General features: G+C 43.9%; 1 long non-coding RNA gene across 1 annotated transcript; it reads right to left on the bottom strand.

The window, feature by feature from the left end:
• Window positions 1-670: 670 nt before the first annotated feature.
• On the bottom strand, window positions 671-2460 carry LOC144589535 (uncharacterized). Its single transcript, XR_013545699.1, has 2 exons — window positions 2427-2460; window positions 671-2030 (listed from the first exon to the last, which is right to left on the bottom strand). It is a non-coding gene; the product is annotated as an uncharacterized LOC144589535 (long non-coding RNA).
• Between the last annotated feature and the right edge of the window lie 3102 nt (window positions 2461-5562).

Raw genomic sequence — 5562 nt, 5'->3', positions numbered from 1 at the left:
GTGTATGTGTCCACTCTTTACTATCATAAATTAATGTCACTGCATTCAATTATTACTGGTTTTTGTAATAATGTACGTATACAAATATTGCCAAACACTGTTTATTAAACATATGGAAATCACAAGGCATTAACTTTTTTTTTAACTTTTTAACTTTTTAAACTTTTCTGACTTTTTAAACATTTCTTACTAGATCGCTGCCATCGATTTCCTAAGGTCAGTCCATCGATGTCTGGCGTTAGGTCTTGTGCTGTAGCAATCCGCAAAACAGCATGGAGGTTATCATCAGTGATGCGTGATCTGAGCTTGGTCTTGTTCAGATTCATGACTGAAAACATCTGTTCACATAGATAAGTGCTCCCAAACATGGACAGAACACGTGCAGCTTGAAGTCGGAGCTGTGGCATCAAAGCAGGGGGGAGGAGACGGTAAAAGTCGTCGACTGTCGCATCCTGGAACTTCGCTTTCAGGCTGCTGTTGGACTGAAGTTCTATTAATTCCATTTGAAGGTGATGTGGTGCACTGTCAACATCGATGTTGAAGGGATAGGCAAAGCTGGTAAAGGTTAAGTTTTGTTCTTTAAAATCAGAAAAGCGTCGATTGAATTCGTCAATCAGCCGATTCACTTTGGTACCCAATCGAGCACATGAAAAAGTACCTGGGAATGAGGTTGAAATGCTCTGGCAGTTAGGAAAGTGGGCAAGACTTTTTTTTTCAAGCTGTGACTTCCATAGGCGCAGTTTCTTCTGGAAAGCTGTTATTGCGTCATACATTGAGGTTATGACTTGTTTGCGGCCTTGCAGCCTCAGATTCAGTTGGGCGAGATGCTCTGTTATGTCACACAACATGGCAAAATCGCACAGCCAGTTTGGATCTGACAGTTTTGACAAGGGCTTCCCTTTACTTTGCATAAAAAGATTAATTTCTTCCAAAAGCTCAAAAAATCTCTTGAGAACGGTGCTCCTACTCAGCCACCTTACTTCTGTATGGTATGGCACATCTGTATGTTCCATGCTCACCTCCTTCAAAAATTGTTGGAACTGACGATGATTCAGACCCCGTGCACGCAGAAAATTCACTGTTTTCGTGACTGTGGACATTATGTGATCCAGTTGCAGAACCTTGCCACAAAGAACTTCTTGGTGGATAATGCAGTGATAAGTTATCAGCGGCGTGTGGCAATTACTTTTTTCCATTTTCTCTTTTAACAGTCCTACCAAGCCATTTCTCATTCCACACATTGCTGGTGCGCCATCAGTAGTTAGTCCCACCAACTTTTCCCAAGGTAATTTCATTTTATTTACGGATTCTTCCACTGCATTGAAGATGTCCCTCCCAGTTGTTGTCCCATACATGGCGACAACATCCAAGAGCTCCTCACTGACAGACAAGTCTTCCTTCACACCTCTTACAAAAATAGCTAGATGAGCTGTATCAGTATTGTCAGTGCTTTCATCAACAGCTAATGAAAATGCCACATAACTGCATGCCTCTTCAGCCAACTTTGTTTTAAGATTACAGGCTAGGTCCCTGACTCGGTCTGTGATGGTGTTTCTTGACAAACTGACATTGTCAAAAGCCTGTCTCTGCTCAGGGCACACCTGTTCACACACCTTCAGCATACACTTCTTTACAAATGCACCTTCTGAAAAGCACTTTGAAGCTCGCGCAATTTCTTCAGCCACAAGATAGCTGGCTTTCACTGCTGCATCATTTTTTGCTGTCATTTTTGAAAAAATATTCAGTTGAGAATGCAGGCTACCTTTTAATTCTTTGACCTTTTGTTGCTTTTCCTGGTGGCTAAAGTTAGCAAATTGGGCTCCATGTTTGGTCTCAAAGTGCCGGCGTAAATTGTATTCCTTCATCACTGCCACTGCCTCATAGCAAATAAGACATAGCAGCTTGTCTCTAGTAATCGCAAACATGTATTCACTTTCCCATCTCTCCTGAAATTGCCTTCCCTCTGCATCAACTTTTCTTTTCTTGGACATTTCAGGGGTATTTGATTGTAGTTTATGGTCCTTATACCACTGTAAAGTGACATGGAAGTGGTAAGTATATCCAAAGTTTACCGCACCCTTTCCTTGAGGAGGGTGGGATGGATGGACGGAGGGGGAGGGTGGGTGGCTCGCCTGGCCCGAGCCTTGCAAGCCTTCCTTTCCAGTCCACACACACACACACACACACACACACACACACACACACACACACACCCCTCCGCGCACCCCGATCGCCGAAGGCCTCTCCCCCCCACCTCAGCAGAGTCCGGCTTTCTCTCTTCCCGCCCACCCTCGCTCCCGCCCGGGCCAAGCCGCCTCCTTACCTACCTGCCCGCCCCTCTCGCCGCCACCGCCCCATTCCCCCCTCCTTCCCGGGCCCCTTGCTCCCCACCAGCGAAGGGGAGGCAAGCAGGCGGGCTCCCTTACCCGTGCAATGCAACCGGGGCGCAGCGTGAACTCCTCGCGCAGCAGCTCGAGCAGCTCGAGGAGGGGGGCGTGCTCGCCAGATATGGGCCTCTTCTTTTCCCCTCCGTCCCGCGCGCGCCTTCTCCTTTCGGCCAATCACGACACGGCAGGACCACGGGGCGGGGGGAAGTTGGAGTCCGAGGCACGCTAATTCCGCTAATTCCGCTGCGACTGGGTGCGCCAAAGAACCACAGTCCACCACGCCCTCCGCCCACCATTTAATTCATCTATGCAAGGTGCACTAAATCTTTCTCACAAATACAAAATATCTATGAAGAATGGCAGAAAATATCTTGTCTTCTCACAGGCAGCCAGAGAAAAAAGAAAGTTATGATTTCCCTTTTTCATGCACAAGTAAGAACTTATGGCCCTAATGAAAATGAGGTTAAGATATTGCCATATTTTGTCTGCAGGTTAGCCTGATATGTTGTAGGTTTGGAATATTTTTCCTTTTGTGCAAGTTTTGATATTTGCTGTTGCCAATAACATAGATCCCTGGCAAGCACCGTATATCTGCTGTGAGCACCAGACACTGGGAGTAACTGCTTCTCACAGACTGACATCAGTAGAACTGCAAACTCCTTTGGCCAGAGAGCTCGGTGTGACAATACACATGGAGCTGCTAATTGAGACAGAGAGGAGGATTGGGCTGGTGACATTCAGGGAGTCTCAAAGAGATGCTTACCCAAGAAACAGTGACACAAAACTCAGGCTGTTTTAGTGTTCTTATTTATTTGTGTAAACGTTTCCGTAGCAGTACATTCAATTAAAATTAAATTGGAGAAAATAAATCTCAGCTGTTGCAACTGCCTGGGAAAGCTTTCCAAAATTGGGAGTAGTGTTTGAACAATTAATTGTTTAAAGCCAAACCATAAAGAAGGATGTTACATAAATATATAGGGCTGCAAAGTGGCTCTTTGAACAGATGCTGGCATCTCAGAAAACATGCCAGCATATTTGCAAGCAGTGATGGGCACAAACCACTGAACTGGTGGTTCATTCTGGTTTGTTTTTCAGTCAAACAGGTCTTCGCACTTCCCAGCTTCCCACTGAAGCTTCCTGACACTTTCCATAGGCAGCCCATGTAAAGTGCTTTACAGGAATCCAGGTGGGATATAACTAAGGCATGTGTCAGTGTGGCCAAATCAGATCTCTGCAAGGGAAAAAGGTGAGATATAAACAAAACAAAACAAAATAAACAACACATAATGTATATTGTAGTTGTGTTGATTCTATTTATTCTTATGCAATTGTTCTGTGTTATTCACATCTGATCTGTTGATCGTACAAATAAATAAATTAATTAAAAACCACAGCCTTTTAATCTTTAAATGATCAAGCATTTGAGCAAGACTCTTGACACAAGTGCACACAAGACATGAATGGCTTTAACAACTATTCAGTCTCCATCACTGGACAACATTGGGAATTGTACAGTGGTGCCTCGCTAGACGATGATAATCCATTTCACTGAAATCGCTGTTTAGCGAAATCATTGTTTAGCGAAAAGCATTTCCCCATTGGAATGCATTGAAACCTGTTTAATGCATTCCAATGGGGAAGAATCATCCTTGTCTAGCGAAGATCGGCCATAGGAAAGCTGCTTTGCGAACCGCCAATCAGCTGTTTAAATCAAGTCTTGCAAAGCTTAGGTCCCGAAAACACCTGTTTGCGAGCACGGAGGCAGCTGTCAAAATCGTCATCTAGCGAAAATCGGTTTGCGAAGCAGGGACCAAACATTGTCAAGCGAAATTCCCCTATAGGAATCACTGTTTTGCGAATCGCTATAGTGATCGCAAAAAGCCAGTGTCTAGCAAAAAAAACCTGTCATGTGGGGTAACTGTCTAGCGAGGCACCACTATAATTCTCCAATGGGAAGGGTTTACACTGAATCCTTCACAAAATTATAATTACCAGAATCCCTCCATGGAAATGATACAAAAGAGCGGAATGAAATGGACACACATTTTTAGCACAGACCTAGAAACAGAGGTAGAGATTACCAGCCATGTGTCAAACTTTGCTCAAAGCCCAAGCAATATAATTCTAAAATGGCTTTGTAGATCGAGTATAAGACAAACATCAAAATATTCACATACAGTCCAATAGGAGACCTCTGGAAAGGAATAAAGAAAGCCCCATAAGAATTCTAAATATGTTGTACAGGAACACGAGAAAGCAGCACTGTGGATTTTTTTAAAATGAGGCACATGCAGTCAAAATTCTGTTTATATGCTTCCTCAGGGAGCCACGATCTCCTGCAGATCAGTCTCCCCTCGCCCCAGATTGGTGGCTAATTGACTCTTAAGCAGACTTTGGGGGAAGAGCACCATCTACTGAGAAAAGTCTTCAAGTACGCAGGCGTTTCTGTGAAATCTGCCTCACTCAGCACTGCCCCTATTTTGCCAGCCAAACCTGGCAACAGGAATGAGACAATGGAGCAGCTTTAAGGCCACTGCTATAAAAGCAGACACACAAATATGTATACATGTCTTCACCAAGCTTCTCTCAAACGAAAGCAATAGCGCCATTAACAAACACGAAGTGTCTCATACTTTCTGCACGTCACATAAAGTCAGTCCCCTTATATCCTGTTTTATGGGTTGATTATTATTGTCATTGTTCTACAGCAGTGTTTCTTAACCTTGGGTTACTCAAGTGTATTTGAACTGCAACTCCCAGAAACCCCAGCCAGCACAGCTGGTGGTGAAGGCTTCTGGGAGTTGCAGTCCAAAAACACCTTAGTAACCCAAGGTTAAGAACCACTGTTTTACAGGGTTGAGAGAAATATTACTGTGCAATTTTGTGCAAAAAGAAGGAAGAAAGGGGAAACAAGCCGTATAAATATCAGCATCAAAATGTCCAAGTGCCCAGGCTCCTCCTCGCAGTGAGACATACCAGATGGTGTGCCAGCATAGGGAAGGAAATTGATCTACCCTTTTCACAGGCACCAGAAAAGTATCTGCAGAGCAACTTTTGTATTCATCAAGACAGGAACCTGCTGCTTTATTATTGCACACCACAGTCTTCTTCTTCTTTTTTTTTTTTGTATTTTTTATTTTACGTATGTTATATAACAGTATCTGGTGCTTGGCTC

The sequence above is a fragment of the Pogona vitticeps genome, chromosome 5, assembly GCF_051106095.1.
Source record: "Pogona vitticeps strain Pit_001003342236 chromosome 5, PviZW2.1, whole genome shotgun sequence".
Lineage (NCBI taxonomy): Eukaryota > Metazoa > Chordata > Lepidosauria > Squamata > Agamidae > Pogona > Pogona vitticeps.
This window is presented reverse-complemented; position numbering and strand designations above follow the sequence as displayed.